Source organism: Carlito syrichta, unplaced genomic scaffold (assembly GCF_000164805.1).
Source record: "Carlito syrichta isolate Samal-C Ts95f unplaced genomic scaffold, Tarsius_syrichta-2.0.1 Scaffold305637, whole genome shotgun sequence".
NCBI classification, from domain to species: Eukaryota; Metazoa; Chordata; class Mammalia; order Primates; family Tarsiidae; genus Carlito; species Carlito syrichta.
Window position 1 is genome coordinate 92,223 of NW_007249733.1, and position 10,915 is coordinate 103,137.

Sequence of the window (10,915 nt, forward strand, 5' to 3'; positions counted from 1 at the left end):
GGGCAACAGAGTGAGATTCCAACTCAAAAAAAAAAAAAGAAAGAAAGAAACATAAGCAATAGATCAACAGGCCGACAAAAAAGCTGCAAAACAGAAGTGGCCTTTCACGGCCCACCACCATAAATATGTCCTTATCTTCTGAAAATACAAACTGCATCAAGTTTTAAATACCCAAATATTCTCTCTGAGCTTGTAATATTTGAGCTCATCTACATTTCTAATGTATGAATGTGTCCATGTAAATGTGCAATTTACTGAAGACATAAGGCCACTTCTAATTTACTTGGCAGAACCCTGAAAAACTTTTTTTTTGAGTTGAGAGTCTCACTGTCACCCAGGCTGGAGTGTAGTGGCAAGCTCATGGCCACCCCAGCATCAATTTGCTGGACTCCAGCGATCCTTTCACCTCGCCTTCCAAATAGCCAGAACTACAGGTGTGTGCTAACATGACCGGCTAATTTTTTATTTATTGCAGAGACGAGGTCTCACCAAGTTGCCTGGGCAGGTCTCAAACCCTGGGGCTCAGGCAATCCACTTACCTCAGTCTCCTAAAGTGCTAGGATTACAGGCTGAGCCACCAAGCTTGGCCTTGAAAATTTTTTGAAAATTGTACTCAATTGGGACACACTGGATTCCAATAAAATAAAAAACCAAAACAGAAATTACCACAGTATACTACGATTTGCCTATTGTGTGGCATAAGTCAAAATGTTTTTTTTTTGTTTTTTTTTTTGAGTTGGAGTCTCACTCTGTCGCCCAGACTGGAGTGCAGTGGCCATTTCCGGCCACCGCAGCCTCGACCTGCTGGGCTCTGGTGATCCTTCCACCTCAGCCTTCCAAGTAGCTGGAATTACAGGCATATGCTACCATGCCCGGCTGATTTTTTGATTTATTGTAGAGATGAGGTCTCGCTGCCCAGGTGTGTCTTGAACCCGCAGGCTCAGGCAATCCACTCACCTCAGCCTCCCAAAGGCACGGGATTACAGGATGAGCCACCGAGCCCGGCTAGGTCAAAATGTTTAATAAAATACTATTGTTGGGGTTTGAGAAACTCTTTAGACAGAAATATATTTTTTAAACACACAGAATAATAAAAAAATAAATGAAGCCCTGCTGCCTACCTTTAAAAACTGTCAATGCTGTGTCACTCTTGCTCATCTACATACCGTCTATTTTTTCCACATCAGTCACATTACTTCACCCCAAAATTTAAACACAGTACCATAACACCACTATCATGCTTAACAAAATTAACAGGAAGTCTTTAATATTAATTCACTCAACATTCCCCAATATCACTTTTCAAGTGTTACATTCACATGCAGATACAAATCAGACGCATATTCCACATAAGTCATCACTTACCTCTTCTTGAATCTGTATCACCTGCCCTCCCTTACCCCAACATCACCACCGCCACCTCCTTTCCTCCCATTCATTTGCAACATAAGTCATTTTTCTTTAGAATTTCACATGACTGCGAGTGGGCTAATTTCTTCCTCATGAGCTCATTTAACATACCTATCCTGTATTTTCTATATCTAGATGTTGGATGTAGTGGCTGGATGAGTTTCAGATTGAAATCCTTTCTGGCAAACATATTTCACAGGCAATGGTGGCACTTAGGAGGCACATAATATCACTTTTACATATTATCCTATTTTAGTAATATAAAATTGCTCAGGATTTAGAGTCAGCCTGATCCACCCAAAATAAAGTTCCTCATTAACCATTCACTCAATTATTTTAGCAGCTATTGATAAACTTTGCTTAATTCTGTTATTTTATAAGTCTATGAAATAGTGACTTTTTCTGGTTCTATATTCCTTTATTGACTAGCAGAATTTTGCTAAAAATTAAGCTTTTGTCAACTACCTGGTGACTTTCACAATTCATGGAAAGAAGATTAATGTTTGATCCTTTGCTTTTAATTCCTAATTTTCATAACAGTGAATTGGTGCCCCAGCAACCTCCAAAGGTGATCAGGTTACTTTTTTTCTTATATTTCATTTGTATAATGTAAGGGGTACAAGTACAGTCTTGTTACATGGATATACTGGATAGAGGTGAAGTCTGGGCGTTTATTGTAACCATCACCTGAATAATGTACATTGTACCTATTAAGTTAACTTCTCATCTCACACCCCCTACCTCCCTTTCACACTTCTAAGATCCCAATGTTGATTATTCCATTCTCTGTGTTCATGTACACACATTACTTAGCTCTCATTTATTAGTAAGAACATGTGGTATTTGAATTCCTGTTTGAGTTATTTCACTCACAGTTAATGGCCTGCAGTTCCATTCGTGTTGTTGCAAAAGACATAACTTCATTTTTTATGGCCGAATAATATTCCATTGTATATATACACATATTCTTTATCTTCCTTTGATGGACACAGGTTGATTCTAAATCTTTTCTACTGTGAACAGTGCTGCAATAAATATACAAGTGCAGGGTTCTTGCCTTTTTTTTGGATACAAGGATTTTTTTTTTTTCCTTTCTGTAGATACCCAGTAGTGGTACTGCTAAATTAAACAGTAGTTCTATTTTTAGTTCTTTTACAAATCTCTATACTGTTTTCCATAGAGATTGTACTAATTTACATCTTTACCAACAGTGCATAAACATTCCCTTTTCTCTGCATCCTTGCCAACATCTATTATTATTTCACTTTTAAATAATAGTCACTCTGAATGGTGTAACATGATATCTCATTATGATTATAATTTGCATTTTTCCAATGATTGGTAATATTGAGCATTTATTCAAACACTTGTTGACCATTTGTACATCTTCTTTTGAAAGTTGTCCATTCATGTCCCTTTGTCCACGTTTCAATGGGGCTACTTAGTGGGGTGTGTATGTGTGGAGTTCCTTGTAAATTCTGGATATTAGTCCCCCCTGTCAAATGTATAGTTTGCAAATATTTTCTCCCATTCTGCAGGATATCTGTTCATTCTGTTGATTATTTCTTTTGCTGTGAAGAAGGTTTTTAGCGTAATTAAGTCCCATTTGTCTATTTTTGTTTCTGTTGCTTGTGGTTTGAAGTCTTAGTCATGAATTCTTTGCCTACAGCAATGTCCAGAAGAGTTTTCCATACGGTTTTCTAAAGTTTTTATAGATTCAGGTCTTACACTTAAGTCATATATGTGTGTGTAATTAAAGAGAAAGCACATCCCTCTGTCACTCAGGCTGGAGTGCAGTGGGGTGATCACAGCTCACTGTAACCTTGAACTTCTGGGCTCAAGCCATCATTTTGCTTCAGTCTCGCAAGTAGCTAGGACTACAGGAATACACCACCAAGCCCAGCTAGTTTTAAACTTTTTTTTTTTTTTTTTTTTTTTTTTTTTTTACAGAGATAGGGTCTTGCACAGACTGGTTTCAAACTCCTGGACTCAAGCAATCCTCCCACTTTGTCCTCCCAAAGTGCTGGGATTTCAGGCATGAGTTACTGTACCTGGCCTTTTAATCCATCTTGAGTTGATTTCTGAAGATAGTGATCAATATGGGTCAGTTTCATTCTTTTGTATATGGCAATCCAATTTTCCCAACACTATGCATTGAAAAAGGTGATGTTTCCCTGTGTATGTTTTTGTTAACTTTGTCAAACATCAGTTGCCTGTAGATATGTGGCTTTATTTCTGAATTCTCTATTCTGTTCCATTGATGTATTTTTATATGTTTTGGTTACTATAGCCTTGTAGTATAACTCGAGGTCAGTAATGTGATGCTTTCCAGCTTTGTTCTTTTTGCTTAGGACTGCTTTGGCTATCTGAGTTTTTTGGTGCCTTTTTTTTTTCCCCTTATTCCCTTATTTTGGGAAGGCCTCATTATGAACTCATGCATTTTAAAAATATATTTAATGCATTTTGATTTATTGCAGTTACTGTTCTTTTTGAGGCTCAAAGTTACACATTTTTGATCAGTGGGAGTCCCCTTCAGGTGGGCTCCTGGGTCCTTTTGGTACAACTACAATAGTATTTGATAGCTTCTTTGCTTTCTACTCTGAAACTGCATTTCAGATCTGGAATCATTAATTTCCCTAAGGAGTCCTGATCCTTTCAGTAGGAAACAGTCATTTAAAGACCATGATCTGGGCATTATGAATATGCATTGCTATTATTTTGTCTCTGCTTCTAGACCCTTTCAGTGCACAAAGCTAGAAAATACATAGGTTATTTAGGAAAAAAAACTTAATCGTGCATTCATATTGATTTTTTTCACTTCAAATAAAATATTACCAAGTTACTTGTATCTCTTTTTCACTTATGTTGAACATTATAGCTACTGATGATATTAACTACTGGCTTTATCCAACTATATATAGGAGTTTCAACATAGTATCAGTATTATTACTAAATATATGACTAGTAAAGGCAGGCTAAGATTTCTGTGGTTATTTCTGTCCCTAAAATATATTGCACTAGAGATGCTCAATCAAAATACCGAGTTTTAAAATTATGTGAAATAATGCTTCCCTGTGTGATTATGCCATCGCGTACAGAGCGCGTTTCATTTATTTCCATGTGCTTTTGTTTTTCTGAGACAGTTGATTTGTTTTTTTAGGATTTAACCTTCAAAATACTGGCAGAGTTCCAAATTCAATACGATATAAAAAATGCAATCAGAAAGAACTATTTGCTGTGTCTGTCCCTTTTCACCTCCCTAGTCCTTCCCTTCTATAGGTAACCATTTTCACTCGTGTTCAGTTCATCCTCCCATTATTTCTTTTTGAAAATATAAATGTATGTGGAAAACAGTATTTTAAAGAACACAATCTGGGCACAATGGATATTAATTGCTATTGACTTGTTTATATATGTGTGTTTGTATATATACATTATACACACTCTATCTACCTTCCTTCCTCTAAAGTTACTGTATACACTCTTTGGCACCATGCTTTGCTTTTTAACTGAACAATAAATCCTAAAGCTACCCTGAAATAACATAAGGAAATCTTATTTTTGTCTATGGTTGTGAAATGCTCCAAAATATGGATGTTCCATCACTTATTCAACCAGTACACTGAAGGGTTTTTGCGTTTTGTATTTTGTTTTTGACAGGAAGTGCTGTAAAGAACAGGTGAGTGAAGAAGTCATTTCTTAGCTTGGGAACAGAATCAGGAAGTAAGACTACTAAATCAAAGAATAAATATAAATGCTACTTTGATAGATGTTACAGCAATGTCCTTTCTCATGCCCTCAAATAATAACAGCTCATATAGAAAAATAGGAAGAGTCCTGAAATTTGGTAGTATGAGAATGAAATTTCATTTTACCTTAAAGATGTGGGGTACAATTCAGGGTCCGGTGCATAAGTGACCATCATACAGGTGCAATTTGGGCCTCCCACTGGTCCTCACTTCAGCTGGTTCAGGATCAGGTACCCTTGTTAATGTTGTGTGCCATGTGCTGACCCCCGCCCCTCTCCTGGCAGGGCTCCGCTACTGCTGATCTCTTTCATGTAGTATTGTGATAAAAGTCTAAGATCAACTTATGAGTGAGAACATGTGGTACTTAGTTCTTTGTTTCTGTGATAGATCACTGAGTATGACAGACTCTAAAGCCATCCAAGTTGTTACAAAGTCCAAAATTTTGTCCTTCCTCATGGCTGTGCAAAATTCCATCATGTATATGTACTGCATTTTTTTTATCCAGTACACTTTCAATGGGCAGCACGGTTGCTTCCATGTTTTTGCTATTGTGAATAGTGCTGCAATAAACATGTGTGCGCAGGTATCCTTTTTGTAGACTAACTTAAGTTTCTCTGGGTGTATATTCGCAGAAAAAAGATCGCTGGTTCATATGGAAGGTTGAATTTTAGATCTTTTAGAAATCACCACACTGTTTTCCATAGAGGTTGTACTAGTTCACGAGATAAATTTTCATTTCCAATTTTCCCTATAAACATTTCTCTCTGGTAAAAATTAATTTTCAATTGTTATATTGAAATAAATAAATGGTTTAACATATATTGCTGTATAACTTTAGTTCTTTCTTCTATATAGAAGATTATGAAATAAATTTATTCTAAAATAAAAATAGCAGGTATAATAAAAAGAAAAGCAGAGTGGAAGGTTTAGAGAGAGCCATGAGCTCTTTTCCGGCTGTTCTACTTCTGAAACTCTATGGTTTTATAAACTAAGCTCTTATGGGATTTCCTAAAATAGGACAGAATTCAATCATTTTAAAGTAAATGGAACAGAAAGACTTTACACCAAGCTTCTTTCTCTTCCTATTTATTCCTACTTAATTCTATATTTTAGCAAGTTTTGATATCAATAGAAAAGAAAGTAACCGTTGTTTAAATACAAACCTTTTTTTTGTAGTAATGTATTTTATATATAACATAGGACTGAATTGCAGAGCCTGTGCCAAATAGTCTATGTAGACAGTTTAACAAGGATTTCCTGTTAGCAACTAGCTCCAGTGAAAAGGAGTCTAACAGGCAGAACCAGATTCTCCAGGTGTGAAGTAAGCAATCTGTTCTCACTTGCTATTTAACAGCAAAAGTACAACTTTATCTCTTAATGTATTTGACTTAATTACTTGGCTTTCAATTAACAATATGAAAAACATACTGAAATTAGCTTGTGATCTATAAGAAAGAGATTTAAGTAATTTGATCAAAGTATTACATGATACTCAAATTTTCTCTCAAAGGCAGGACTCCAACACCGCAGGTGGAAAACCAGCAAAAGGAACAAGACAGAAAGGTAAATAAACTACTTTTTTTTTGTACTTTTTAATGCGAAATCTCCACAAATTGAAATCTGGTTATACCGCGACATTTAGAAATAGCTCAACAAATAATGAAAATGACTTGTTTTGGTTCGATTTGGACAGGGCTACAGGCAGCTGATGTGTTTGTGTATACTTCTGACATACTGAGTGGAATTTGGGTGTTGAACTTTTGAAAATAGACTACTCGATCAAAAGTCAACCAGAGGAAAGAAAATTCTGTAAGTCCTTTAAAAAAATAATTTCTCAATTTAGAAACACTAGAAAATCATATCCTATGAAAACAAATGTAAAATTATTTCTTTTATAGACAGACTATAAATTAACCATTCCATGTTTAATTTAGAGAATACTTTTATATTTAACTCTGAAAAAACTTATACTCATATCTGACACATTTATAACCTTTAAAGTAGAGATTAAATTTGCTATATATCTTAATTATTTGCTTAATTACTGTTTCCCACAATCTTCTAAAAATTAATTTGAGAAAATTAGAAAAGAATCTCATTGTAAAAGGACTACCATAAAATATCAAAGTACTCACTCATCTTTTTTTTTTTTTTTTTTTTTTGAGTCGGAGTCTCACTCTGTCGCCCAGGCTGGAGTGCAGTGGCATGCTCACGGCCACCACAGTCTCCACCTGCTGGGCTCAGATGATCCCTCTGCCTCAGTCTTCTAAGTAGCAGTAACTACAGGTGCATGCCACCATGCCCGGCTAATTTTTTGATTTACTGACAAGGTCTCACCAAGTTGTCCAGGCTGGTTTTGAACTCCTGAGCTCAGGCAATCCTTTCTCCTTGGTCTTCCAAAGTGCTGGGATTAAAGGTTTGAGTCACCACGCCTGGTCTCATTCATCTTTTTAATGTTTCAGCTAATATATTGAAAATACTCAAATTATACAATTTAACATAAACATTACATTTATTTGATAGTTTGAAATTTTTAAGTCAGTATCACTTAAATGCGACACATGTAGACAGATACTTTGAAAGTTACCTTACAGTTGCTATCACGCTAAATTTAACAAACAACCCACTTCAAATCAAAATAATAATGACTTTTATAAGTGTTTTAAGAGTAAACTTGAGGCTGGGCACAGTAGCTCACACCTATAATCCCAGCACTTTGGGAGGCTGAGGTGAGAGGATTGCCTGAGTCCACGGGTTTGAGACCAGCCTGGGCAACGTGGCAATAAATCTCATCTCTACAATAAATCAAAAAATTAGTTGGGCATGGTGGCGTGTGCCTGTAGTTCCAGTTACTTGGAAATTGAGGCAGAAGGATTGCCTGAGCCCAGCCTGTTGAGGTTGCAGTGGCCAGGAATGTGCCACTGCACTCCAGCCTAGGCAAAAGAGTGAGACTCCAACTCAAAAAAAAAAGAGTAAACTTGAAAATTGGTCATATAATACCTAGAATACATTATCTTCAAAGTTATGCAATTTTACATTTAATATAAAAACCATTCTATTGGCTGGACATGGTGGCTCACACTTGTAATACCAGCACTTTGTGAAGCCAAGGTAGGAGGATTGCTTGAAGCCAGGAGTTCAAGACCAGCCTAAGCAACATAACAAAACATTGTCTCTAATTAAAATAATTTTTTAAAAAAATACATTTTACGTATGTACAGAAAATTAAACAAGTTAGTTTATTAACTTATCTACACTCAAAAAAATTAGGAAAAAAGCATTGAAAGACTGTCAGATAATCTAAAATTAGACTATATAAAATTTGTAATAATTTTTAGTTTGTTTTTAGAAACTACTATTTTGTTTTTATTAAAGCAGCCAAAGAGGTTAATATTACAATAAGATCCTCTGCTTTCATTTGAACTAGAGAAATGTTGCAAGTTGACTTCACATACAAAAGCAAAAGAATATGTTCTGTTGGATAAAAGCTGGTTGTATTTCGTGAAATATTTTATTTAATCAATACAGTAACTATAGAAGGAAATGTCTTACTTTCATTCTATTAAGTATCTACCCCAGGGCATATTTTTTAAAACTCTAGGTAACATTTATTCATGCTTCTGTTTCTAGAAATTTTCACTGTCTGTAACAGGGTGAAGAACCTTTTGAGTCACACAAGTTTACTTTTCTATTTCCCAGAACAAACTGTCAAAGTTCATTATCATACGTACAAGTGAGTGGTCTAACTTCTTTTTTCAAATATCATATTTAAGCTCAAAGGTACAGCTAGTTATTGCTAGTGGAATTCAAAACCGTGTAGCAATTCTGTAAGCTAAGCATGCTAAAAGACGATTCATCTTTGTACAGCACTCTTCCCATATTAAGAAAACAATTTTAGGTATAGAAAACACTACATAAAACAGTGATCTCATCCATTTCACCTAGCCTAAGCAATTAAATTACTGCACAATGATTTTTCTTTTTTTGAGTTGGAGTCTCACTCTGTCGCCTAGACTGGAGTGCAGTGGCACGCTCACAGCCACCACAGCCTCAACCTGCTGGGCTCCGGCGATCATTCCGCCTCAGCCTCCCAAGTAGCTAGAACTACAGGCACGCGCTATCATATTTTTTGATTTATTGTAGAGATGATGTCTCGCCGAGTTGCCCAGGTGGGTCTTGAACCCGCGGGCTCAGGCAATTCACTCACCTCGGCCTCCCAAAGCACGGGATTACAGACTGAGCCACCAAGCCCAGCCTGCACAATGATATTTTATACCTACATGAACTCTGTCTCTTCCAGATTTTAAATTGTAATATGCTTAGATGTCTCACTTTGCCTAATATTCTAATTTATGAAGACATAAGATCAAGAAGAAAGTTACAGTTATAAGATAAAACCACTAGAAAACGCAATTTACATGCAGCATGTAAGTGCACCTGATACCTACATTAAGTCAATCTCTGCACAGATGAACAAGGACTTGTGGGAACATTCAGAATTATATGAACTCTGCAAAGATTATCAACTATGACTTTCAATCAATATGCACAGATACAGAAACTACTCCCTCTTTCTCTAAACATACAGAAGTGTTTGCTATAATCTTTAAAAAAAAAATCAACAAATTTTAAAACTACATCATTAAATTTTAAAGTAGGAAAGAAAAAGGTACAGGTAGCAGAAATGAAGAGGAAATGTACAAAGTAAAGAATAGTGGATTAAAGTCCATTCCACTGGGACACCAGAAGCAAATACTTTACCTTAAAAGCTGAGATCTACTGAGTTTGTTCCTTAAGGGAACTAAAACTTAGTTTCCCATGAAGTAGTAAACTAAGAAAAATACAATCTGTGGGAAAACAGGAATAACTCTGTAGACCTGCCCAGGATTACAGCAAAAATGAGATATACACTCAGGCTACAAAAATCTCTAGAGGAAAATTGAGGCCTATATTTATACTACCTGGGCCACAACTGGCACACTCCATGAGGCCCTAGGGGTGACAACTACAAAAATAGTCTCAGAATGCCCCATAATTTAGCTGGACAATCAGGGCATTCCTGTGTAACTCCCCAATGAAGATAAATTTGCAAATTCCACTAAATACACTTGCCTACCCCTAAGAGAGCGGCTACAGCAAACAAATAAATGTATTCCTGAGAAACCAGAAATAACTTACCAATGTAAAGGATTTGTAACATAAATATGCTTCAAATGTTCAAAGAAATAAATGAAGACATAGTATTCGTAAACCAAGATGAGCACAGTATAAACTTTATAGGTAACTTTAAACATCATTTATATAATATGCATGTCATGATACATAACACTGAAAGGAAACATAATTCTATTTCCAGTCTATATTTTTCCTTTAGTGTCAATAACATATGGAGCAGTTAAACAAAACAAAAAAGGTAGAATATTTACTTGTATTTTGCTAGTAAATTTATTAAGCTGAATGAAAATAAAATATATATTTAAAGAGTTCCTTAAAGTATGTTTGATTCAAACATAAAAATGTGGTACTCATTCAGGGAACTGTTCTTCCAAGGACAAAAATCCAGGTAAAAACAACCTCTATAGGGGTCAGTGTCAAATATCTTGGTTTTCAATATCAGTGGCAGTAAAATTTACCTTCCCAAAGGCACTCTGCAAAGGTGTACTGTGTCACAATATCAATTAGAAATATTCTACTTCTTTTTTTTTTCTTTTTTTTTGAGTTGGAGTCTCACTCAGTCGCCCAGACTGGAGTGCAGT

General features: G+C 35.8%; 2 protein-coding genes across 4 annotated transcripts in view; one reads left to right on the plus strand and one right to left on the minus strand.

The window, feature by feature from the left end:
* The window catches only part of ARL13B (ADP ribosylation factor like GTPase 13B), a 59,827-nt gene that overhangs the window by 25,275 nt on the left and 23,637 nt on the right, over positions 1-10,915 (minus strand). The gene's annotated exons all lie outside the window — the stretch shown is intronic.
* Positions 6,474-10,915, plus strand: part of STX19 (syntaxin 19) — an 11,587-nt gene continuing 7,145 nt past the window's right edge. Inside the window, exon 1 of the mRNA XM_008061889.1 lies at positions 6,474-6,722. The gene's annotated coding sequence lies outside the window, so the exon portion shown is untranslated. The remainder of the gene's footprint in view (positions 6,723-10,915) is intronic.